The 27,380-nt window shown below is 46.8% G+C and overlaps 1 protein-coding gene and 1 long non-coding RNA gene across 7 annotated transcripts in view; both read right to left on the reverse strand.

Annotated features, from left to right (window-relative positions):
* CASTOR2 (cytosolic arginine sensor for mTORC1 subunit 2) overlaps positions 1–27,380 on the reverse strand; it is a 243,787-nt gene that overhangs the window by 195,757 nt on the left and 20,650 nt on the right. The window lies entirely within an intron of this gene.
* The window catches only part of LOC149521906 (uncharacterized), a 39,847-nt gene continuing 19,493 nt past the window's right edge, over positions 7,027–27,380 (reverse strand). The window contains exons 2-3 of one of the 2 annotated variants that reach the window (XR_016347688.1): positions 7,409–27,356; positions 7,027–7,357 (exon numbers count right to left, since the gene is read on the reverse strand). This is a non-coding gene — a long non-coding RNA (uncharacterized LOC149521906). Of the gene's footprint in view, positions 27,357–27,380 lie in introns of both variants that reach the window. The other variant, XR_016347687.1, reaches the window with a different exon arrangement.

Consider the following 27,380-nt stretch of genomic DNA (forward strand, 5'->3'; position numbering starts at 1 on the left):
TAAAGAACAATTATTTGTGAGGCAGAGTCTGTGCAAGGCCCTGCAAGTCTGCTCTTTACTTGGAAGCTTTCAGAGGGAAACAAGGGCAGGGTAGGAGCAGAAAAGTTTATTTGAGGAGACCGACTCTTGGCATGAGGCTCAACATGGTAATGAAGCAATTAGCTATGCGCCACCCCTCAGAGGTCCCTCTCCTGCTATCAAGGAGAGATTTGGTGGCAGCATTGCTGCTCTCAGTACAGAACTGAGTTCATCCTACTCGACACTTTCACCTTGGGCTTAGGTGCACAAACACCCTGCCGTGGCTTTAGGCCACCCCCCACTTAGAGAAAGCTGCTAACGGGCCGCTCCGGTTTGTTTACGTAAGGGTTCCACAGCCACGGAGCCTTGTGGAAGATGGGTTAAGACGGGGTGGTAGCACTCCCTCTCCCACTCTTAATAATGTCACTCCCCAAAAGTTCAATTTCTTCCCTGCCTCCATGGCTCTGTGCTGGGGGGTCTGAGCGGAACACAGAGCATTGGGAGGGGAGAGCACTTTGGTAAGAAAATATACAACAGGCCCGTATACAGGAATCCCTGGGGGGTGGAGGGATGTGAGCTGTGGGAGGGGCTAGTGGCTGCCCCCCCACGAGGCCAAGCCCCGCCCACCGTGTCACTCGTGGGTGAGGAAGGAAGGAAATCAGCCCAAGCCTTCCCTGGCCGGTTGGAGCACCAGGGAGGGAGCCTGGGTCAATACATCACTCCTGTGTTCCCCTGGCCTACCGGAATCAGCCCCATTGTGGACCATGAAGGACTGGGGGAGGGAGGTGTTTGCACTCTTCACGTACCCTGCCCCCCGGCCTACAAGCTTGTTCAAGATCAAGCCATGAAGCGACTGGGAATTTTGCCCTTGGTTTCAATGGAAGCAGGAGTGGGCTATCAGGGAAGGAACCAGAAATAAAAGTATGCAGTAGAGCAGTGTGTGAGCAATGCCCTTTTCAATCCCGAGCTAAATCTCACACGCCAGTTTAATACAGCTGGGGTTTGTGCTGACTGAGCGGCAGTCCATTAAGAGGGAAACAATTAATGAATCCCAGGAACAGGTTTATTTCTAGCATTTTTTTAATGAAAAAAGAGAAGTGGAACTGCGCTTTCACCTCTCCAATCCCATTTTATGTCTCTCCTTCCTATAGTTTCCCATGCATCTGCTTAGGTAATCCCGGCCAACACTGAGAAACCTGGGGGCCTAAAGTTAGCCCCCAAGATCTGCATTCAGGCCCCAGAGTAAGGAGCGCAGTCAGCCAAGCCCACTGAAGTCACCATGGGGAGGGGCGGGTGAAACCAGACCACTCACCTCCCTATTGATTAAAGCCCTGTGTTTGGAAAGCGTTGGTCCCAGTTTTAACATTCTGCCCAGGTACTTGGCTGTCGCAAAACAAACAAACAAAACTATTGAAGCAGCCACAGTTTGTAGCCTGGGATTCTTGTTGCTAGCTGTATTCTCAAATTACTGTCTACATGGGGGGAGAACAGAACCAGATTCTAAACTACAGTTGCTCTGTCCGTGCTCAAAATATCCCAAGACACTTTACAGAGGACTGATTTAGATGGTGCACCAGCATGTGCCCTGCAATAGCTCTCCCTCAGCAGGGGCATTCGCTCCGATTTTACAGAAATAGCGGCTGCCGCTGACCCAGATGTTGAAATTTATCATCTGCCTTTTGATTCAGTCCTTGTTATGCCTGATAATATAGGGAACGCCCCAGGATTAAAGAAGTGTGGGACTTTATATGTGATATTAAAAACTTAGCTCCTATCTGCTCTGTGTGTACATTCATGTCACCATGGGATATTTCAGAAGTGCATATTAGTATCCTTAACCAATACTTCACTTCTTGCTCCCACTGAGGAATTATGTCCCTTCCACATGCAGCTTCTGGGTTGGCTGCATTTCAGTGGCGCTGTAGGTATATCATTTATAAAGCACCTTTGTATCCTTTGGGGTGACCAATATTAGAGAAGAATATTATTTAGGTTACACTAGCACTCCAATCCTGAGTCAGGCTTTGAAGCCCACAATGTTGCTTCTAATCTTTTCCATCCATGTGCAGAATCAATTCTTATGGGAAAATGTGCATCACCATTTAAAAAAAAACCTAGCTGCAGGCACTCTGCTAATCAATTGGAAGGCATTTGAATCTCTCCTGAGTGATCACACAGTTTACAGAGAACACTCGGCCCCACTGTGTTTTCACACACACACACACACACACACACACACACACACACACACACACCCCACACACACACCCACCCCCGCAGTTCCTATCCCAAAGAATTCACTGCTCAAAAACATTCTTATTGTCTAGTGACAAAAGAAACGCTGGCCTGACACCTTCTCAAAATGACGGCACACCTCTGTATGTAAGTCTGTGTCTACACAGCAGTGTTATTTCAGAATAACTGTCGCTATTCCGAAAAAACATAGTCCGCTATTTTGACAATGTCAAAATAATGGCAAGTTGGAGGACTTCTTACTCCGATTCCTGTAATCCTCATTTTATGAGTAAGGGAAGTCGGAGGACTCAGACTTCCTGCTGTGTAGACAGCACCAAAAGCCGAAATAGGCTCTTTCGACTTAAGCAATGCAATTGACGTAGCTCAAGTTGCATAACTTATTTCGGCTTTAGCCCTGCTGTGTAGATGTGCCCTAATTTAGGTATTTATAGGGCCCCTGATACTGTCATATTTTAGCATCTCAATTTATCTCCATAATGCGCTTGTGTTAAGATAGCACAGTTACGTTTCCCCGAGACCTTCCTGCCAATGGTCCTAGCCCATTGAGATCACAGCAACTCCATTTGGAGAATGTCCGTTGATTTCAGCTATAGCTATGTATCACAGGGAGAAAGATTTTTTGGGGGGTAACCCAGCCTCAAACCACTTAGGATTTCATGTTAAATAGTGTGGATGTGGTTATTAAAACACTGTTGTTTTAGAGTTTCATGGAATGGCTTTGTCCACAAGGGTGGTGGAAAGGCAGGCTATTGAAGACCAGATGTCATGATCTATAACAATGACCCCAGAGAGAAGGGAAATATAAATGCAACCAAAAGAAAAATCAAGAAACAAACCCTCCCAGAAACATTCAGATCCTCTGGGGGACTCGCAATATTGTTCCTAACTCTTCCAGCTCTGCAAGCCATTAATTCTATAAATCCAAACCTTTTACATTCCTTCCATCCAATAAAAGTCTCGCTAGATCCTTCTGCACAATAATTTCATGAAACCCCGATGCAAGCTAATGGACAGTAGATCTATCCCACAGGGAGAAACCCATCCAATAAAACACACTAATGATCCGTATAAAAAATAAATTTCATGAGAGGTCTCTTCTGATGAGTTTGTGTTTTTTTAACTCCATTAGCAGATTTAATAATATGTCCAGACTCATTAGACAGAAAAGCAATATACAAAGCACCCTAATTTTGCTTTATATTTGGTGTACATTTACCATAAAAAATGGATCTCTGTGGAATCCTGAAGCACTTTAAAGTGGTTAATTTTCAATAGATTATTGGAAGTATCACTTCCAGGCTCAAAAGCAGCCATCTCCTGTTCTTGGCAGAAGCAACCATAAATCACTTTCCCATGTTCTTGTCGATTTCGAATGGAATTCAACAGTTCTTGTTTCTTGTGACTCAGTTGCTTATTACTTACAAGAAAAAAAATACTTTCAGAGACTGATGCCATGTAATGCAAAAGGGGCTTAGAGAATACGTTACAGAATGGATATGTACATCTACAGGTCGTTAGTTCAAGTATGGACGAAGTTGGCATTAAATGAACATTCCTTGCTGCCTAAGACCTGATGGTGTCCTCTGTAAAATAAAGTTGGTGTTTCTAGTTTAGTGTCCAGATGACAAATGCTACTGATTTGCCCTCTTTTTGCGACCAGTCTCAGCAAAGAGACCAAGCAATCAGTGAAGCATGGTCTTTGAACTAGTCCCTACAGCCAAATGCGCCAGTACAGAGTTATGGGGACGCTCATATTGCCACTGCTGGGGGCATGAATAAAACAGAAGAATTCATAGCCACCTTTGCTGTCGAACTGCACTTCTCACAAACACATTCTGAAAGGAAACATCAGGACAAAATTGGTGTGTAAACAAGTCATTCTTACCACGTGGAAAACATGAGAGAAACATTAGAAAGATTATTAGTTGTAGGATGTAATGCTGATCTCGGGAAACCTGCCTTCTTGACAAAGATAATCATTTTAAAAGGTGTTCTGGAGGGCACACAAAACAGCAAGAAATACTCCACAGAGACTAAGGGTCTGATTCTTCACTCTAAACCAGTTTCACACCACTGACTCCTGATCTAATCCTGTCTGCGTAAGCAAGGAGCCTTGTTGGTTAAAGTAATTGTAAGAGGCTGCGGGGTCGGCCTACCACTGCCAGATGCTTTCTTTAGAGTACAGGAGTCCCCCCGCTTTACAACCTTTTCCGTAGGTGCGGAAGGGGCCAAAATCCCCCAACTTACATCCTCGGCCCCGCATTTACGACAGCGCATGACACCGGTCATAAATGCGGGCTTGAGTTATAACGCCCATGACGTGCGACGCTATCCCAATAACCGATCGTGTCGCAATTCGGGGCAGCCTGTAGTGGTTCCCAACCTTTTCGAGCATACAGACCCCTTTTCAAGCTATACAAATTTCATGGACCCTCTCCCCCTCCCTGGGGAAGAGAAAGAAAGAAAGAGAAAAAGAAAGAATCATACCCACCCTGGAAGGCCCGATCGTTATTTTTACATTTTCCACTGACCCCCTGCAGTACTGTCACAGACCATCAGCAGTCCGCGGACCATACATTAGGAACCACTGCTTTAGAGTAAACTGGGTAAGTCAAGCCCATTCAAGAAAGGATCTAAGAAAGTGGGGTTGAATGACATTCTTACAACTAGAAAGCAATTAGCAGACTGGTTAGCTTAAGATTCAACATTTAAGAGCAAGACTTGTAAATTGCACTACAAAGTACCTGTACTCCTGAGCACCCATGTTCCTAACCATCTCCTGTAAGAACATGGAAAAGGCCATTTGAGACGACTAGGTAGAAATAAAGAGAAAGAACCAACATGTTTCTGTTCCTCAACAAAACATGTACAAATCACAGAACAACAGGACTGGAAGGGACCCTCAAGAGGTCATCAAGTCCAGTCCCGCGTACTCATGGCAGGACCAGTCACAAAGAAGAACAAGTCAACATAAGCCACAAACAAATGTGGCAACACAAAACCATCTCCCAGTCTCCAGTTCAACCCAAAGCTTAGAGCTGAGGTGAGTAGATGAGCCTTTCCACAGGCATTCTTCCCTCTGACTTGCCTTTTTTCCATAGTCCCCTTCCTCTGTGCACAGGGAAGGGGAGGTGGTATTGTCCCTAACCCTGTCAGAGAGAGTTCAAAGCAATAGCTGCCACTTAGCTCTCTAACTCGATGCTCGCCCTGTAGCTCACCCTTATGGCCAAGCTTCCGGGGGTAAGCAATAACATCTCCAAAGCTTCAGAATCAGTATCGTGTCAAAAATGCAGGCCCTGCGTTTCCATGGGGACAGCAGTAATGACATAGTTAGCAGCTGCAAAATGATAAGCCCTTGTGCATGAGCCGAGCACGGACTGCATGGCCAGCAAAACCACCACAAGCACCTGAAAGCTGGTAACGCAAACAAAACAGGCAGCGCGTTTCTAGCCAGACTTTAATGCCAGCACAGTACTTTCTGCACCACAGGAACTAACGAAGACGCTCCCACTAAATTCATGGAACTCTGGAGAGCAGTCAAGCAGTCACTCCTCCAGATTTTCTTCTTTTAGCAATCCAAAGGGGAAAACAACAACAGTTCTAGGAGCTCCCCTTCCCCCCTCCGCCCTGCCCATTGCTTGTCAGTTCCACACAATGCAGGAAACCAACTTGCCATTCAAAGACTGCACATGTTGGCCAACGGCCCCCATGGTTAGAGCAACATTTTTGCCACAAGCCATTGCATGCTTTTGTGTGATGCTGAATTACCAGAACCTTTATTTATACCCAGCAAAAAAAAGAACAAGACAAAGCAGTATTGGGACATGCATCAGAACGAAAACCTTTCCACCAGTCAAGACCACATAGGCTTGCTCGGTTTTAACACAGGGTTCTAATTACCTCTGCCCATGTTTATGCCAATAACCGGTTTTTAAATAGCACCAGGCTTGGGGCTGGAGGTTGTTTATCGTATCAGCACTTCAGAGACTGGTAGTTAGAAAGCAAACAAACCATTTATAGGGTCTATTCGGACAAACACACGCGCCCCATTTTCATTGTCTTGGTCAAAGCAAATTTAACTCCCCGCCTCATTTTTAATTATATCACTTTAACAATAGAATAAATGAGAGGTTTCAACTACTGGCAAAATCAACACCATTTGCTTGGGCACTGATGTACCACTTCTATGGCTTATGTAATTATAGCCCTGTGGAAGAGCTGTAGCATTTGAAGTCCTGGTGGAAGAAGGGGAAGAGATAAATATTCTACTGCCTGGCAACCCAGAGATCCAGTGGTAGGGCCCTCACCGCTCTAGAGAACGGGATGTGACTGCCACAGCAAGGGTTACCCCACTCTCTTGTTCATAAGAAATGGGGGGGAAAAAAAGAGGGTGATGAGCTCACAAAATAGAAGCAAAGAAAGAGAGTGTCCGATACCACTCAACAGAACTCTCTGGAGATGAGCAGTTAAACACACCCACTACCACTCACCAATACACAACACTCTGCGTTTGTAAAGGCACTTTACGAGCAATACTTAACCCTTACCTCTCCTCTCTGAAGCAGGTGAGCAAATATCATTATCCACATCAGACTCATTCCGACATGGAAACTATTTTCCGTAAACCATAGCTCGGAGCCAGGATTAGCATGTAGGAATGTTTGCCCTCCCTCCCCCATCATGTTCTCAGGCCATCTCATCCCCATCACAAGTCCCCGGGCTGGTCAGGGGAGCCAACAGCCTGTACAGGAATTTCTTCACCCCCCCCCCCCCCCAGTTTGGGAACCCATGTGCTAGGGTCTGCACTGGCACCTACCATAGTTCCCGCTATGGTGCGCACCTGCTTGGCCGCTCACAAAAAAAATCTTCCCCCACCCACCTCCTCTGGAGAACCGTGTGGCAGGCGGAGCCGGCTGAGACGACATGGTGAGGGAGTTGGGACCTGCTGTAGCCATGTGGTGGGGGGGGGGGGGGGGGGGAGAGGCCTGCCCCAGTGGCTGCAGCTGCTACATGGCAACGGGGGGGGGGGGGAGGGAGGAGAAGAGGCAGGGCCTGTTCTGGCAGCTGGGGCCGGGAATGGGACCTGCCGCATGGCGGAGGGGGCGGGGTCTGCTCTGGTGGCTGGGAATGGGACCTGCCACATGGCGGGGGAGATACTGCTCCAGCAGCTGGGAACATGTGTGTGAATAAATTGGGTGCCACGGTGGCACACATGCAAATCAGCGCACATGACATCAACACTGGTGCACAAGCCAAAACTCACTCCGCTCACGGGTGGAAAATCTTAAGAGGGAACACTGGTCCCTCCCCTGAAAAGCTTATAGTCCTACGACAGACAAAACAGAAAAAAGACGGGAGAAGGGGAATTGAGGCAGAAAGAAACCAAGACTCCAAGTTTCAGACTTCTGCTCCCACTGAGGCACTGAAATAAGAGGCCACATTTTAAAAAGCATGGTATAAAAACCTGACCCGCCGGGCACTGGAAAATCTGGCCCCAAGTGACTAGCCCAAGGTCATACACTGAGTCTGTGGCAGAGTAAAAAGGAATCAGCTCTCCCAAACCCTGCTGAACAAAAAGACTACCTAAGTCACAGAGATATCTAACTTGTGTGTCCCCATCAGGCACCCAAAGAGAGACCATGGCTCCTCTTGACACAGACGCATGACATCCTGCGCCTCAAGAGCTTTTTTCTTCTTGTGCAGAGATTGGAGACTATTTCCACATCATGCAGGCGGCACAGAAGACAATTATGAAGCCCCCCCCACCCTTGGAGGATTCACTTGGCAACTGGAGGAAACTGAAGGCAGGAAAAGGTCAGGTTAAGCCTTACAGGAACAAGTGAGGCTTTCCATTTTCTCATTGTAGACAGGCGTGAGGGAGCCAACTGGGAAAATTTGCATAGTGGCTGCTCAGTCTCTTGCTCCAACACTCGTTAGAGAAAGGCAGGCATTTAAATTCTCCAAAGTCACATCCGCACAAGCATTCTCACAAGATAAAGTGAGCAATTTTTTAAAATTACAATTCAAGCAGGTGGCTACTCGCCAACACTGAATTCTTCAATTAATACAAAAAATCCAAGCAGAATTGTAAAGGATACACAGAAGGGGAGCCATTTTACCCACTTGTCCAGTGAATTAGCCAAGCAATTCTTGCTCTCCCCCGTGGTTGTGTAGCTACATACGTTGGTTTATTTTTATGTTTGTGTACACTGGCATAACTCCATGGAATTATTTCTAACACACACAAAAGAGACACCAAATTTGGACCCAGCATGCCACTTTATTTTGTGCTCCTTTGGACACAGGCTATTCCATCTCCTGAGACGCCAATAGCTTTGCTTTGCAATGGATCATAAACTCTCATGCGATTAATATGCTGCTTTGGAACACTGAATTCTAGAGATTACTAGAAGTCACTGGCTGTTGCCATACATACTTTGTCTCCCAGCCCAAGTAAGTAACAGGAGAAGCAATAATCTAACACCATAGTAAAGGAAACAGATCATTTCTTAAAATGCCCTTGTTGCCACTCATTCATAGTCAACATGCTAGCAGAAGAGAGCTCCGGTTATCACTCACAAAGCATCTGCCAGGCTACTTAACACTCCTCACCATAGTAATAAATATCACTGCAGAGTGATTCAAGTTTTCCTGTAATGTGATCTTTCAAATGCAGCCAATTCTTTACCCCCTTCCAGTACCATCTTGGGTTTCCCAATGCTCTTGGAAACTGCAAGGGGGTTTCAATGTGAGCAACGTGACAATGGCTGGCTACAAAAGGAAATCCCACTCCTATCGATCAGTATTATTTTGAAGGCCACAAAAATCTAAGTGCACACTCTCTTTAGCACCAGTGAGTACGTGGAATTCACCAGGATAAAAATGAATGTACTAGCTAGTCGTCACCTACTTTTTTTCGTACTCTTGGGTCAAGTGGAGGGAGGCGATTCGGCACTAAGGAGCCATTGGACACAGCTCAAAGCGGTGATGGGGGAAGGTCACTTTTCTCTCTCCAAAGCAGGAGTGTGAGGGGGTTCGCACTCACCACCGTATCCCCCTGCCGTCTGTCTTCCGGAATTGGCTCCCTTGGCAGGTAGGGTGCCTTCTCTGGGGTGGTGCCTCCCCTCTTTACTCCCGGCTGCGGCGTCCTCTTCGCCACACTGCCCTCCGGCAGTGCCCAAGTCTGTCTCTGAGCCCCCCTTCCGGGGGTTGATGTTCCTCCAGCGGGCCTTCTTTCAAGCCCTGCAGTCCGAGTATTTGCTGGCCAGAGCTCCCCTAGCCCTGCCTGGCCTCCCCAGCCCTGCCCTAGCTCCAGGGAGCCTCCTCCTCCCTCAGCAGCCAGGTTCTCACTGCTTCCTCTCACAGCAGCAGCCCATCCTCTATTATAGCGCCCAGCTGGGCCCTAATGGGCTAGTACAGCCTCAGCTGGGCTAAATTCCCCAGCCCTGGTTCAGGCCGGGGTCTGCCCTTAAAGGGTCAGTGCAGGGCGAGCGCCCTGTCACAAGGAGCAAAACCAGACTAATACTATAGCTCTGACTTCCAAATATGTTTTACCGCCCCCCCAAAAAATGCTGATTTGCCAAGTAGACAATGGAGATGTCCATTCTATCAAAGCCAGGCCCCCCAAGTGGGTGAGTAGTTAGGAGGGGAGGAGAGGGGAGGGGAGGGAAGGGAAGGGAAAGGGGTAGTCCCGCTGGGGCCTAGAGATTCAAAGAGGCCGGGGGCATCCAGCAACCACCAATACTACTGTGGCAGCCGGAACTCCAGCCTCTTTAAGTCTCCTCTGGAGCACTACGCTCCAGATAGCTCTGAGGGCTCGGGGAAGCACTGCTGCTCCCGCCCTACCCCTTCTGGGAACGGTGAGTCTGCCTCCCTACTCCCACCTTACCCGCAGACTGTCAGATTGGCCCTGCAGCTCCAGAGAGGAACGTGTCACTGTAGTCCTCAGTCACCCCCATATGGCACTTTATCCCTGTACTACCCTCCCTCAGACAGACAGTTTAGGGGGAAGGCCTCAAAAAGCGTTAATGTTTCTGTGCGTGAGAGGATGTGGATCAAATACAAATAGGGTTGTCAGGTGTCCAGTATTGGCCCGGACAGTCCAGTATTTGCGGCTTCTGTCTGTTAAAAAAAACAAACAGAAAATACCACAAAGCGTGGGGACTTAAAGGCACGGTGACTCTTTTTTTTTTTTGGAGTGGGTTTTTTTTTTTGCTCAACCAATTTTTCCTTCGCCATGTTTGGTATTTTTAGGGAACATATCTGGCAACCCTAAATACAAACTTAGATTCATTGTAACACAAGTCAAAGACCACACACTAGGAAGTTCAGGCCAGCATGGCAGCCTTAGAGACACACATCCAAGACTGAGCACAAGTATCAGTACAGGTAAGGGTCAAATGTCTGCCTTAAAGCTTGGGGGTTTTTTTGAATGCTCGAAGTTTGCCACCCATTTTTTCCATTTCAAGCTTTTTTTCCAGCCCCCTCCACAGACACACATCAGCCTGTCCTTCAACTCCACTACCCGGTAAATCTCTTCAGAACTTGTTGATATCACTTCTACGCTAAAGGAAATGCTCATTACTGGACAGGGTTATCCACTCCCATTCAAAGGTCACGTGCTCCTTTTATAATGCCTAATGACGAATCAGCCAGCTCAAATTCCTCGTCTAATCTCCTCATGAGGACACACTCAGCTACCAGCTAGATCTTGGGTTGGATCCGTCGCCCTATACTAGACTTTGCAATCACACCAAACAGAATATAGTCTAAGCCCTTATAAAGTGAATTCTCTCTGGATTTGATCCTTCATTCATTCCTGAATAGCCCTCTTTTAAATAGAAAGGAACAATCTGTGCAATGTTAGCTTGTTTTTGCCAGAGAGAGCAGAAAAGGTTTGGGGTTTTTTTTTGTTTTGTTTTTTTATTTTCTGCTGTGGCTTCGCAGGTAAATATGTATTTAGGCTTGTGTCAACATAGTTTTAAAAACAGGTTAAGAGTTCACTAATGAGCAGCAATAGTTTGTTACTGACTTGGTTAAATACATATTTTGCTTCCCATGTTATTGACTCAGATTAACTGCTCCAATTTTACAACCTTGTATCATAGTATTTAATCCGAGCATGCTGTAACCCCTCTGGATTACACACACATTCTGGATCTGCACTGGGTTACTCGAGATATACTGGGCCTGGGATCCCTGCTTTTGAAGCTAACGTTCTAAGATCAATGGAGACATACTGTCTCAGAACTCAGCCCTGTGTCCAAATGATGTGGTAACAGGTTTTCTGAGAAAAATATTTTATTTAAAATAAAAAATAATTCACTTTTATTGGGACTCTGGATTTTTACGGAGAACACGGAAGGGAAAACGGTCCAGTGTTTTGGTGTAAATATTGGAAAATAGGACTCAGCATCTACTGAAAACTATGGGCACATGGCCTACGTCTCAAAGCACACTAAGATGGGGAAAATGTTTTGTTTTGCTTTTTCAAAAAAATCATTCAACAAGCCCTTTAAAGAATGAACAAGCTTGTCCATTAACCATAGACCCTTAGAGCTGGAAGAGACCTCAGGAGGTCATCAAGTCCAGCCCCCTGCCCAAGGCAGGACCAATCCCAACTAAATCAATCCAATCACCAAATCACCAAAACTTGTTTCTAGAGGTAGCAAAGGTTTTTGAAATCCACATCTGCTGAAATGTATATCGTACTTCGCATGAAAAAGCAGGGGGGAAGGAGGGAGAATTGCAATTTTTCCCCCCTTCATTCAACCAGTTCTACTACTCACTCAGCTAGGTATTACACGATTCCCTGTCTCTGAACACTGACTGGATCCATTCTTTGGTCCTGATATTACCGTTTGCAACATGCAGAGAACTGCTGAGACCCCCCCACAGCCCCAGGGACACAATGGCAGCAGTCCTCTCCACGTTATACACTGCACAGTCCAGAAGTGGCAAGCGGAGCTCCATATTTACCCCCATGAGCAATTTATTTTCGTTTGTTGTGAACATTTTTCAGTTTGATCAAAACTTTTTGGCTTTAACAGTGAGGGGGGTAAAAGAAGCAGGGGAGAGAGAACTAAAACCACTCAAAATTGGTTTCTGCTTGGTTTTGACACACACCAAAACAAAACAAAACAAAAAAACCCCAAAACTACTTTTGTTGCCATCTTACATGGGTATTCTGGCCCAGGCCAGCCACTGACAGTGCTGTACCTGCTACGTATATTCATTTACTGGTGTGAAGGGCAGGTCTGACTTCACAGAAATGGTAGATGGACAGAAGCCATGCCTGGCTGCGGCGGATTCCTCAGGAACAGAAATTAATAGATGCTGTCTCCCATACGTTATATTTCTCAGCACTCACGTTCTCAGGGTGGTCATTATTCCGTTCACCTAATCACATTAACAATAGTGATCTCAGCAGCTATTTAAGAAGCACTTAGGCCTGGATTCCGCAAGCTGTCCCATGCGGGCAGATGTGGAGTCCAAGTGAAGCCAATGGGGCTCTGCAGCAGGGCCGGGAATCTGCGATACTGGGGCTTACAGAGCCGTCGCCTAGTGGGTCTCGAAAGCACTTTACGGACATTTCAGTCAGGCTTCACAACCGCACTGTGGAAGTAGAGAAATTACCCCTCTCACCTCAAACGGAGAAAAACGGAGGCACAGAGAATTTAGAGTTGGGAAATGACCTAAGGGTACATCTACACTGTACAGCTATTTCGGGATATTTTCAGGATCCTAAAATAGCTATTCCACGTCTGCTGAAGCAGCCCGTTATTTCGAAATAGATTTCAAAATAACAGGCGGCTTATTCCGACGTCCCGGTAACCCTCGTTCCACGAGAGTTAAGGGGCATTTCAGAATAGCGAGTTATTTTGAAATTTGGCGCTGTGTAGACAGCACCGAATTGCAAAACAGGCTATTTCGAATACACTTGAAATCAGCTGCGCAAATTGCGTAGCTTATTTCGAGCTAAGGGTGCTGTGTAGATGCACCCTAAGAGTCCACTGCCCAAACTTCTGCTGTAACCAGCTTAAACTTTAATCCCACAACTTGATTGGTACCAGCAGGCCTGCAATGGTTTCAAAGGGCTGCCCTATGGATAGAGGCATCCACCTCGTGTGGAATCACCATGAAATTATTTTACAGATCCAGCAGTATTTTAGTTCTAGCCTTGGAGCTTTTATTCAGTTACTAGCATGGGGGCAACTCGGCCGTTTAGGGTGGGTGGAAAGAAAGAAGTGGTGGGGGGGGCTGGACACCATGCGTCTCGCCTGAGGACACGGAGCTTGCTTGCTTAGCCCACAGGCAGTGCCTGCTTGCCCCAGCAGCACACTGCAGGGAGCACCAACGGCTTGCCGGGCCCAGTTCCGTGGAGAGCACAGAAGGGTCGCCGGGCCCAGAGGAAGTGGGAGGGGAGGATGGGCTGGGCGAAGGGGTCTGCAGAAGGGGGAAAGCAGCTGCCGGACCCAAAGCTGGGCGGGAGGAGAGGGGACATGGGAGGAAATAGGAAAGACCCTGCAGAACCATCGGGAGGGGGGGGAGGGGTAAGCGGGAGCACAAGACCCTGCAGCCGCAGGGGTCGGTGGGGGAGGCTCCGCGGCCAGGCCGCGCCGCAGGCCGCGCGAAACCCCACTCCTCCCTGCCCCCAGAGACCCCGCTGGGCTGCACTACTAGTAGGACCAAGACCTTTTTCACCAAAGGCGACTGTTTGCTTTTAAGCTTGTTTACCAGTATCTGTGACGCAGTCTCTCTGTGCGGCACCACCACTGGCTGTTTGGTTACAGTTTTAGCTGCAGATTTCTTGTGCTAGCGGAGAAGCGACCATGTACACGTTAGAACCGCGCAAGAACAGAGGCTGCTCTTCAAACTGACACGAAGGCCCTCATCGTGCAACTTGTGACCTGCGGGCACACTCATGCACCTGCAGAGTTAATTGCAAAATATAAGGGCACCATAACTCACTAGTCACATATCAGCAACTCTACACAGGTCTACAAAACAGACTGTTGGACTTACAGGGAGAACGGGGAATTGTTACTGCGCGGCTGCTCCTTAAATTGAGATGCATATACCTCAGTTTAAATCCTAGCTCATGTTATAGGGAAGCATTGCTCTTTCATCCTTCCCTCCCCTTCCAAAGTGTCCTGATGATCTAACCAAGTAAAAACTCCAAATGGTTTTAAGAGAATATTTCCCCGAATTCATCTCATCCTTCATAACTCCAAAAACCTGCTAAATACAACCTAACAAAGTCTCATCTGCTACAGATTCTAAGCAGCACAAGATTGAAGTTTTAAGACGGGTTTCGTGGCTCTAGGAGATCTTTTCAGTGCGGGTCCATGCCTTGACACATCTGTATACTGTATAAATAAATTCTATTTATAAAGGTGACAATTATAAAAAGGAGAGTATCTGGTATCTCAGGCTGCAATCTCAAGTTGACAGAAAGTTCATGCAGCAGGACATGGGGAGGGGGAAGGTTTTGATTACATGCACTTAGGCTCATAATGTGTTTAAAAATTTAAAGGCACTCTGAAGAAGAAACTGAAGAGCCCCCAGGAAATATGGAGAGTCTTTAAGAGCTAAACACAGCATTAGGTTCAGATTTTCAATTAGCCTCCCTTCTTGCTCCCGCTCACAACCACCTTTCAATAAGAGTAAGAGGCAAACTTGCTGATGCTGGGCCCAAATCATGACAATTGGATCAAGGTGCCAAAACAGTGCCCACATGCAACGGAAGGGAATGAAAAAGTCTGATGCCCTAGTCCAAGCCCACTTTAACTGAACACCCATAACAATTCATGTTCCCATGAAAGTGTTCTGAGAGTTGCTGAAGGGATGAGCAAAGCAACCGCAAAAGAATCTAACTCACCAACCTACCGCTACCATGCCTGCTGCATCTGAGTGTAGTGGTCCATTGGACACCGCCACATTTACATGCATGTTGTGGGCCACAGGTAGGTCTATACAACCACCACTATGGCAGCAAGTCAGACACCTGGGAACTATCACAGGCTAGTACCAGACATCTGTGCCCAAGCTCCCAGTCTCCTACCCTGCAGTATTTTCTTTTATTGCCTTTTCATGTTGCTGACCTAAGAACCAGCCGATTCCAAATATTGAACTAAACGATTCTGACTTTTCCAGCTGTACTCTCTTATCCCCGTGCCCTACCCCACACATTTTTCCTGCCAATAGCTGGAGCTTAAGCAAGTGCGGGATTCCCTATTGTAACGTCAAGATGTAGCAGCCTGAGGTCTCCAAAGAGACCGTGACTGAGGACAGGTCACTGTACCACGGAGATGGAAGGTACATGGCTTCCTGAATAGGACAAGTTGTCAATGGCTCTTGGCTCTGCCAAGCAGAACCACTTGTCAGGTACGGGGTTTCTGCGGAGCAATAATGGGAAAAGAGAACAAGACGATAAGGAGAGAGTAAATCCCCCAGGGAAGCAGTATAGGTTTGCTGGAAATGCAAGTGTGAAACCCACAAGGATCTAGGGATGTTATTAAACCAGTTAACCAGTTACCCAGTAAAGCGGCTTACCAGGTAAGCAGTTAACTTGTGGGCCCAGCTGGGCTGAAGCAGCTCCCTGCCCATGACACAGTGCAGCGGGCCTTGCCGAGCTGGAACGGCCCCCAATGTGGCGTGGTGTGGCGGGCCCAGCCTGGCCAGGGCAGCCTGCTGTGTGGCAGGCCCAGGCGGGCCCACCGCACCATGCGACGAGATCCTGGTGAACCGGTCAAATGGAATGTTTAACATTCCGTTTTAACGGGTTAACTTTTTAACCGGGATTTGACATCCCTACAAGGATCCCGCATAGCCCGTGAAGACAGTCTGAGGAACTGAGACACCAAGGAGAAAATGCAATATTCAGACAGGGTTCGGGATAACGTGGCAGGACGGCCGGGTATGCCCATGTATCGCTCAGCAGGCTGGCTGGCACCTTACAGCAGTCATGAAGGTGAGGACACTATCCCGCATTTGGCACTGGCAGTTACAGAAGCCAAACCCCAAATTGCCCTGCCCACTGCACTGAAAATTTCTCTCTGAAGTCAAGCTTGAGGGCTCTCGCAAACAGGTATTTCCCAGAAGCGGCCACAGAAAAGTGAAGTGGTACGAACCTTCCACAGACCACAGTGTGAAGTCATATTTATCCATTCAGTCTCTGGCCACCACAGCAGAAACACAGGTATTCTACTTCTCGGGGCTAAAAAAAGAATATCTAATTTAACAAGGATAGCAATTTCATATATGTTATGTAGAACCCTGTGCAAATACAAACATTGTATCTGCATCTGCATCTGCAGCCGCAAAATTGAGCCGTGGATATTTATAGCCACATCTGAGGACATGAATACTCACAGAAATATGCGGATTTGTAGGGCTATAGCAGGACAGGTCCTAACCAACTGGCGACCCCGAGCCAAGCAAAAAAAAAAAAAAAACCGCTGGGGAAAATTTGTCAAGCAAAAAAAGAGGCTTGGGGAGTTCAGGAGGCCGGGTTGAACTGTGGTTGTGGCTCACTGCTAAGACCAGCTCTGTCAGCGGTGCCTTGAAAATGGCAACCCCAGGAGACCACCCGGCTCACCCGCCCCTAAGACCAACTCTGGGCTCTAGCACTAAGGGCAAAGGATAGTACCGTGAAGGAAGCCTTTCCACACTTCCCTTTATTATCAACCTTGTTTTTAAACACACAATTTTAGGTCGTTCCTGGAAGAGTTTCAAGCAGAGAGTTGCACCGTCAACTCCATTCACTAACTAACAATCTTCAAGCAGGTGGAAAATGAGGGAAGGTGGTTTCTAATACAGGAAATCTGAGCAGCCTTACATTATTTATTTTAATCATTTCGACAGATCACAGAGAGGTTTGATTTTTAGTTTCATCTATTTGAATATTTCACAGTTGGGCAAAATGATGTTGAAGCATTTCAAAATCAATTTAAATGCTCACAATTGCAAGAAATTGCAGGGGATATCATACAGTAATTATTTATCACAGCAGACACCGGGATTCAAAAAGTTAAAGCTTTACAACCATTAAAACACAAACTGTCAACATGCGTCAAAGCATACCGAGTAAACAGCCTTATATCAAACTAAATTTCAGGTGGCATTTTTCCTACTTTGCTCCTTTGTAAGATCATTGCGGATGGAATTTTTTAAAGGTGGTGCAAGAAATTGCTACTTGCCAACAAAGATCTGCCAGTCCCAAATGAAGGAACTGTTGCTTGTACAGAATGTGAGATATGAAACAGAAGCTGTAAAGCACCCGGAACAAGGTTACCCACACAGCTTGTGTGCATCGGCCTTCATTCTCCAGTATTCATGCTCATCATTTCTGGTCTCAGAGTCATTTCACCTGCCCCTTTTCCTATGGCATCCTTGAGCTTCCCACTACTAGTCCCTAAATAATATTAGCGTGTAGTGACCAGTGCCAATGACAGGGTGGAATACTCTTCTGTGAAAGCAGTAGGCCAAATTCAGATTAATGATCTCAATGGCTGTTACACCAGGGATGAATTTGGCCCAGCATGCCTTGTGATTGGACCAGTGTTTGTACAGTGCCTCAATATAGGAATATTCTGGTCTATTACTGGGGTTCTAAGTACTATGATAATACAAACAATTATATTACTATTGGCTCGTTCTGTTGGCCCAAACAGGTCCCTCCTCCTCTGTGTTGTGGCCAACTCCAGCAATTTTATTATGGTATTTGATGATCTTCCTCAAAGCCTCTAATCTTGGAGCCAGACAGCAACCTGAATTCTCTTAATTTTCTTTTAAATTAAAGTCTCTAGCCCTCGCACTTGCAGAGACGCATGAAATTATGAACCGAACGCACCCTGAAAGCTCAAACAAAAAAGCAAATAAAAAGAACCCAAATGTACTTTTCTTTACAAAAATAACCTCACAATTTTTCAGGGCCCGATTCATGGTTTTTGAACAGTAAGGGTTGACATCCTTGGAAACAGTATGGCCTCCCCAACTCAAACAGGTGGTCTATGACTTAACCAACATTTATAAAGTATCTTGGTGCCCTCAGATGATTATTATAACTACTATTCAGAGAGCCCAGGGGGATGCGGTTTCTAAAATAAGCAGTTGCCGAGGAAAGGTCCCCTTTCAACAACACTCCTTTGAACCCTAGGAAGTGGGGATGCTGAGCAATGTTCCCTTTAATTTTTTCCATCCAGGTACAGAATACATTTTATTACATGCGCTGAAGCATGTGCAGATGCACCACAGTAGAAACACATGCTGCCAGCTGCGGGAACTCTGCTAATCACCTAAGCAACATTTGAATCTTTCCTGCATGGCTGCCCAAGTGCTCAGCTTGCAGAGAAACCTGAGGCCATGTCTTCACTTGCCGCACCAGAGATTGATCTTCCGGAATTTGATTTAGTGGGTCTAGTTAAGACCCACTAAGTCAAACACTGAGGGCTGCTTTGGTCGGCACCAGTGCTCCTTGCAATCGCAACGAGTAAGGGAAGCCGATGGGAGTGTTTGCTCCCACTGGCCTCCCTCTGCAAGGACGAAGCCAAGCTCGGTTTAAGATAAGTTAACTCCAGCTATGTATTTTACGTAGTTGGAATTGCGTACCTTAACCCGACCTTAACAAAAGCCAAAGTACTACAAGCTCCAGGGTCAGTCCTCTGAGGAATTTTTCCACTCATGTTGCACTGCAATAAGAAAAGAAAACCTGAGATCCTCCCATGGATCAAAATCATTTCCTGTTGTACAAACACACAGCATCAGAAGTCTTTTCCTCTAGCAAATTTCTCTGTCTGCTTGAGCAACCGACAATGATACATAGCTACATTGAATCCTTCTTCCTGCTAATCCCAGCCCTGTCCTGCCTAAGAGAACAAACCAGCCATTGTAACCTGCGTGGTTAAACTTTAAACCACAACAGAGTTTCCCATCCAGCTCTACAGAAAGTCCTATTGTAAAATGCTGTCTTGAGGGTAACCTACCATTTACAATACGCAGATGCACCTGTGAGGTCACCAGCACTTGTTAAACACACCCAGTTTCAGCTGAACTAGCCCCTTGCTGGGGTGGTCTTAGTCTTCAAAATCAGCCCCAGGAGCAGAGGGAGCGTTAATAAGAGATCATCAGCAAAAAGATCCAAACGAGAAGCCTTGCCTATACAGTAATTCCTCATTTAACACAATAGATATGTTTCAGAAAATGATCGTCTTAAGAAAAAAACGTGTTATGCGGGGTCCATTTTCCCATTGAAAATAATGGAAAAGGTGGGGGTTGAGTTTCAAGCGGGGGTGTCTGTTGGGACCGGGACATAAGGTCGGGGGAGAAAGGGGACTGGGTTACAGCAGAAAGGGGAGGTGTTTGGCTCCTGGGAAGGGAAGGGGAGGAGAGGGGAAGGGGACTGGGTTGGGAGTATTCCCCTGTGACGGGTCTGCTGGGGCCCGCACTGCGTCCGGCGAGGGGGGGTCGCCGGGGAACGGTGCGGCAAGTGGCGAATCCTCCGCCGCTTTGCAGGGAAGCGGGGGAAGCCCCGTGCAGCCGCCAGCAACGGGCCAGCTGGGGAAATCGTGTTATTCCGGGGACGGTCGTGCAATTCAAAAAAGTTCCCTAAAAAACCCAAAACGTGCTATCACTAAAATATGTTAAGCGGGTACGTATTAAATGAGGAATACTCATAACTGGTCAGCCACCCTAGGCGAGATCTATACCCATTCCAGCGTCTTTCTTACTCTATATTTTAGAAATGTGTGTCTGTCTGTCTGTCTCCGAGTCACCCTGGAACTCGCCTGTAACCGCCAGCACTTAACGCTCCACCTGGCCTCGCTAAGGGCCTGTCTGCATTACAGCCGCAAGGGACAGCTGCAGGTGTAGACACTAACCGGCGAGATCAAAGATAGCTCAGGTGAGTAACAGCAGCAGTGAAGCCAGCATACCACAAGCTGGATCAGCCAGCCCAGTAGGGGTATGTCTATGAGGTAGTGGGGGTGCACTCTGGTTTTGCATTCACTGGTTGCACTGTTGTACTGGTGTGACCCTGCCTGATGCTGGTCTGCAGAGACTCTGGGAGTGTCTGTGCAGGGCCCAGCGGGGGATTGGGGTTTCCTGAGCCAAGACACAATGGCCCAACAGCTTCACACCTGGCCAGGAGTTTGAACAAAGGAAGGGGTGTGGCTGCCTGGGGGGAGTGAGGGATGGTGGCTGTCCGGGGAAGGAAGAAGAGCAAGGCAGGCTAAAGCCAGGACAGGGGGGCTTCAGGGGCCCTTGAACCCCTACCCCGCAGGGGGGGGATAAGGCTGTCAGCTCTCATCGTGTATCCCGCTACCATCGCCTGTGTCCCTGAGAACCAATAAACCTACTACTCTACTGACTGACAGAGTCCCATCTGGGTGCGGACGGGGGTGCAGAGTCGGGGGATCCCCAACACGTCGTCACAATGCCCATGAGAAACAAGCTCACCCCGCTACCTGGACTGCAGCCACTTCACTGCTGTTTTCACCTGACCTAGTGAGATCAAAGCTACATGTCTCCAGGTGTTGCAGTCGCCTTTGATTGCAGCGTAGGCATACTCTTGAGGTTTCTGCTGGTTTGATGATCAGTGTTCCCCGTAAACTATGCGCTTGTGCAGCCACTCAGGAGACAGTCAAATGCCACCCAGCTGATTAGCAGAGTGCTCCCAGATAAGTTTTTTTGTTTCTACTAGTGGTGCACATTCACACATAACTCAGTGCACATAAAAATGATTCCATACACGGAAGAAAAAATCCGCATATGGGTGGAAAAGATTAGCGGGAACACGGATGATGATCCCGCAAAAGGAATTTAATGAATGATCCTGTGGATGATGTATGAGCTGGGATAGGTTTCAGCTCCTTCCTGTACTAAACAGCAGTATAATCTCACTTTTAAAATCAACCATTAGCAAATGGCGGGATGAGATTATGCTAGTTTAACGGTCTTTTTTGTACTTTACCAAATCTTGTTCATGACAGACTTGAGAGAATACAATTCTGGTATCGCAGAGGTTCCTAACTTAATTTTCTTTTAAGAGGCTGAAAATTCAGGTCATCTGGGAGTGATAACCACAGGACTGGTGTTCCCATTCAACTTCTGTCTGTACTAACAAAAAAAGTGGGAAATTAACCGATTACTTCCAATTAAAATAGGAACGTAGTGCCGCTATTGTTTTTTCCGCTTCCTATATTTACTGACAACAATGGGATTGAGCGATCACGGAGTCAGCTGGGGAAAAAAATTAAATAGCAGCGCTTATCCCAGCATACAAAGTAATTAAGTGGGGTCTGTGCAATACTGACCTCACCATCTGGACATGCCGTCAACCCAGAGCAGAGGAATTTCCAGCATTATCCTCTATAATCAAGTAAAATTGTCTTCTGACGAGATGAGCCAACAATCCCGTTTCAGAGCTGAGGACTGCAATCAACCACTCCCCTTTACAGAGGCCAGTGCCCACGGAAGTAAGAGTAATACATAAATGCGTCATCACTGCTTCGCAAACATTAACTAACCCAAGCTCGCAACTCCACGGCAAAACCAGAGGGGTTTCATTAGCCCCATTCTACTAGTGAGAGCTCAACGGAGTGAAAAGGGTTAACCCACCACACATCACTTAAATCCATGGGAGCTTTGCTGGAACAGGCATCAGATCAGGCCATAAGGAACTTATGAGTAGGGCCATAATAAATCGAAGGTCAGTTTTTGGTAAATTTCACAGTCATGGGATTTTACAGATCTCAAATTTCACAGCTTCTGAAGTTTAAATCTAAAATTTCATAGTAGTGTAATTGTGGAGGTTCTGAGAGGGTCCCAAGGATATTGGGGGGGGGGGGGGAGATCTGCAGTATTGTCACCCTTATTGCTGCGCTGCTGCTGGTGGCAGCATTGCCTTCAGAGCTGGGGGCCTCGCCAGCACCAGCCACTTCTGTGTTGCCCAGTTACAACAGCCAGTTTTCACAGGGGATGCTTGCTTTCATGACCTATAACACATTTTTCATGGCCATGAATTAGGTATGGCTTTACATAGAACACATCCGCGACAGCACTAGCATTAGAACTTGAGAGAGTTCCTAGTTCTCAAACCTGTGCTCACTGGACAATGCTGCCAGAGGGCATCATGTCTCCGAGAAGGCCAGTGCCTGCTCCCATTAAATAAAAATTTCTACACCAGCTCTGCTGGATTCTCCTATGTTCTTCACACACATACCTCATCTTTGATCTCCCAAACATAGTTTAAAAAAAAAAAATCAGCGAAGGACATTATGCCCTAGAAAATCTGAATTCAAGCAACTTCCATAAGCAACACGGCCCACATGTCCAAGTGCTCTGTGATGGAAATCATAGTTCAGTACCACATGCCAGTGTGAGCCATCTCTTGGTTTTGATGCGAAGCATCTCTCTGTAGGAAGTTCATTTCTGCTGCTCCTAGTAAAAATTAAAAGTCAGGGGGAAGAGATCACCTTGCCCATTTTGCCCAAAGAAGGCCCCCGGTTGCATTTGGTTGAAAAAAAGAAAAAAAAAAGCTCTGCCCCTTTAAGAAAACGCATTTAAACGCGTTTTGAGGCTTTTTGGCCACAGCAGGCTCCAGATGCCCAACGCCATCTTTCATTCTACATCTTTCATGGCCGCGCCGGACAGCTCCCCTACTCAGGTCAGCACAGGGAGCCGGGAGGAGAGGGCTGTTTTGTGGGGCGTAGGGGCAGCTTACGAGCCACTGGAGGGAGGGGGAGGAGCTTCATGAGCCACACCCAGAGTGCGGGGGAGGAGAAGAGCCACATTCAGCTCACGAGCCTCGGGTTGGCCACGGCTCATCTTGGAGAAAGAGTGAGTGAGTTTTGGCTACACAGGTATGTGAAGGCCAGAGGGGACGATCATCGTCATCATCTCCTGCATGAACACAGAGCGCCAAGAAATTCCTGCATCAAACCGATAACTTCTGGTGAGCCTCCAACATTCATCCTGCCCACTGGATGATTGTTATTTGTTATGTGCATTAATAGTCACAGAGCTTGTACTCTGGACATCTACCGTCCGTGCATCAAAAAGCTTACAATCCAAGTGAAGCATTTCTTAAACCCTATCACTTGCTAGCTGTCCCAAATGAGCTATAGAATCCCAGGAACAGCTGCTTATCCCTTTACTCTTACTCTTCAAACCACGTTGCATTTCTCTCTCTGAAGCATCCGTCTTTGGGTTTAGCTGTGAGAACAAAAAGCTTCAGACAGGATAAAGGAGGTATGGTCCACAAAGAACCCCCCTTTCCCTAAAGAAAATATAAAAAGCCATATTGACACATAACCCAATTTTACCAGGACATTAGAGAGCATATGACAGGGGTGGACAATTTTTGTAGAGGCGATGCTTCGTGAATTTTGGTACGTGGTCAGTGGCAGGCTCTGCCCCCCCGGAAAGGGGTGGGGCTTCGGGCAGAAGGGGTGGGGCTGGGAGACAGAGTGAGAAAGAGTGAGTGTGAAAGAGAGAGACTGTGTGTGGAGGACAGATTTTGTGACACAGACTGAGTATGTGTGACAGTGACACAGTGTGTGTGTGTTGGCTGCTGCTGGGTGAGTTTCTGAGAGGAGCCACGGTAGGGTTTTACGTGAGGGAAAGCTGTCCTGCTCTGTCGTCTTCCCCCTCCCCCACTATGCAGAAAAGTGAGTGTGTTTGTGAGAGAGAGAGAGTGCACGAGTGAGTGAGCACACGAGCACTGAACTCTTGCCTCTTAAGACAGGCTCTCCCCCATGTCACTCACCATCCATGCTTCAGACTGGAGCAGCTCCACGGTGTGTCTCCCTCGCCCCACCCCCTGCTCTGCAGAGATGGGTCCAGGGGTAAGGGGTCACCCTGACTTCAGCGCTCCGCTCCTTCCCCACTGCACAGCTAGCAGGAGAATCCTGGGAGCAGCTCGGCTACAGGACGGAGCAAGCGGGCGGGCCAGCTGAACTCATGCTGCCAGCTGTAAGCCTGCACCTCTGCTCATCAGCTGGGCAGGACAGAGAGAAACGGTTGGCAGCCAGATCCCGCCCCCCTCCCCCTCCCGAGCCCAATTTTTGCCCATCTCTTGGCATACAAAATGGTTCAAGATGCATTGAAATGAGTCCTGTCTCTTATTCAGTGTCTTGTGCATCAGACTGATAAACTTTCATCCAATCAAACTGCAACTGAATATTTGCCAGCTAAGTGAACCCTTCTGTTTAAAACACTGCTGCTACTATTAATAAAATCCCTAAGCACCAGTCTCAGAGAAGAATGGACTTCTGATAGATTCCCAGAGGTACTATCCAAAGCAGAATAGACTCTGATAAGTACTTGTCAGTTGCTTCTCCTATCCAAGGAGGGAAAAATTATTTTCAGGAGGTCTGCTATGGTCTGGTCTATTAACAAACTGCTTTAATATGAGAGAGCGCGCGTGTGCAACCAAGAAATGTTGAGTAAAATAAATGGTCAAAACAAACTGTTTTAATATGAGAGCGCACGCAACAAAGAAATTTGGGGGGAAATAAATGATCAAAACAAGAATGGCAGAGTTCTTGGCAAACTTCATAACTGGAAGGACAGGAAATGTCTAGGGGTGGAGGGAACCCAAACACATACAAGGAGGGGTTCTCTTTTGGTCTTGGAGATTTCAAAATGTATTCACAAGATGTGCTGGTTTCCCAAGAATTATTTAGAGGAAGAGACAACAAACGGGGCAAACTACTTCTCTACATTGCATCCTAGGGACAGCATTCCTTGTCCCGCCCTTGCAAAGAAATTAGAATAATCCATTCCATATTGATCCACAGATTTAAACTTCACAGTGTGGGACAGACCACCTTGTTATATGAACCTACGGGTAAAAATACTAAAACCCACCTGTGTAGAGTTATTTCATACCTACAAAACAGCTTTAGCACTGATGTCCCCTGTATGTTTATTAGCAGTTATATATGCATGGAAGAAGGCAGGCATAATTCTTCTTTTGGCCTAAAATTAATTTTTAGCAGTATATTAAACATCTGCTAAAGACCAGATTTGTAGAAGGTATTTAGGTGCCCAGTGGGATTTTCAAAAGCACCTGGGTACCTAATAGCCATTAATTTCAGTGGACTTTAGGTACTCAGAGGCTTTTGAAATTTCACTAGGTGCCTAAACACCTTTTACAAATCTGGCCCCAAGTCATAAACATGTTTCCTTTTATCAGAAATGTGATAGAATACCAATGTTCAGAGCTGACCATTGCCAAGATGAGCAAAGTGGAGCCAAAACACATTTCTGTGGATCTCTGTAAAAACAAACTCTCCGTTTCACCTAATAACGCTGCCAGGAACAAGTTATAATTGCTATAGTTCTTCAATACAGCGGCGCATCTTTAATCTCTGTTTTTGTATTTCTGGAAACAGCTGACTGGCAATCAGGACCCAGGCAAACTACTACGCCTGCCTGAAGAGGAAGCCGTAACTAACTTGACTCAGTGTGCTACATGCAAGAGAAATAATTTATGGATGAGATCAGGCCAATCTCATCTTTCCTAATGAAGTCAACGGCAAAATTCCTAATGGTTTCAATGGGACCAAAATTCTTCCTGTTTTAACAGAGGCCTCGTCTCATCATGGTCAAGCAAAATCATCTGACACCAAGCCAGGTACCTTTAATCCTCCTCCTTGAACTGCCCTTATTCAAATCACGCAAATCAGCTTGTTTCCGAGCCCACTGCAATACTATCAACACACGATTCTTTGGCCTTGACAGAAGAACTGAATGTGCCTCCTAAATTATAAACAAAATAAGGAAATCATCACAGCATGCAGCTTTGATTTGCTGTTCCAATGCTCTCAAACTAAGGCTTTCCTGGTCAAACCCAAAGGTAATTTCCAACAGTCGACATCTCCATGTTCACATTTGGCCACCGACTAATCAACTTCCTCCACTAAACTCAACAATGGATTTAAAATTAAGAGACAGCTCCCTCCCTTTTGCCGTCCAGTTGCCTGAAGCTTTTTAGTAGAGCTAAGGTTGGCGGCATCCTCTCCTCCCCTACCTCCTTTGGCAGCAAATGGGAGCAGGACATTTGTCTTTCACCTTTTGAGAAGATCTGAAGCCCCGGGGACTCTATTATTGAGCAATAGGTTCTGCCCACTAGCTCAAGGTGATGACTAAAACCAAAATGTCTTTGGGGATCACTAACCTGGGTTCTGAGAAGCAGAGTGTTAACAGAGATTTCTAACTGGGACAGGCAGTCGAAGGAACTCATCTGCTCCAGTTTTATTAGCATTTTTATCTGGCCTCAAGTCCAGAAGCCTCCCTGTGTTTCCAGACCACACTCACTCGGAAACCAGTGGGTAGCTGGGCTCTGAAAATATGGCCTAGTTGCACTATGGATGCACACTAAGGGCTCCTCTACCATGGAAAATGAGGTCAACTCAGCTATGTTGATCAGGGATATGAAAAATCCACACACCCCCAAGCAACAGTTAAGCTAATCTAACACCAAACATAAAACAGTTGCTGCCTCTGGAGGAAAGGATCAACTACCAGGATGGGATAACTCTTCCCATTGCTACAGCAAGTGCCTACGGGGACGTGCTACGGTCGTGCAACTGCCGCTATGCCTCTCTAGCCTTTCAAGTGAAGACAGAGCCTGAGACCGGACATTCAACCCCACAGCCACGAAGAGACTCACAGACCGCGTCAGAGGACGACGAACTTTTGTACCATTAAGCAGATTATCAGTATCTTCCTAACCCGCCGTTCAATGTACAAAGTTTTCCAATCATTCTGGAGCCAGCTGAAGGGCTTGTTGGGAACAGTGCTAACAAGCACCCATTTCAAGGACCAGCATATTGCAGCTCTCAGCAAAAACATTTTCTCTCAGAAAATAAGTGTACCAAAGCCCAATTTGAGTGAGCAAAAGCATTCCACCTAAATTGACACTTACAGCCTACTCTACATCCCATGGCAATCAATGGAAAGACACCCACAGACTTCAGAGCACTCAGGATCCGATATTTAGGGACTTGATGGCTGGGTTTTTGTTTTTCTCTGACAGTACCCTCGACAGAAGCAGGACTGGCAAACAGGAGAAGAGTCTTCTGTTGCAGTTAGCATAACCT

This window comes from Pelodiscus sinensis, chromosome 21, assembly GCF_052426305.1.
Source record: "Pelodiscus sinensis isolate ZL-2025 chromosome 21, ASM5242630v1, whole genome shotgun sequence".
NCBI lineage: Eukaryota > Metazoa > Chordata > Testudines > Trionychidae > Pelodiscus > Pelodiscus sinensis.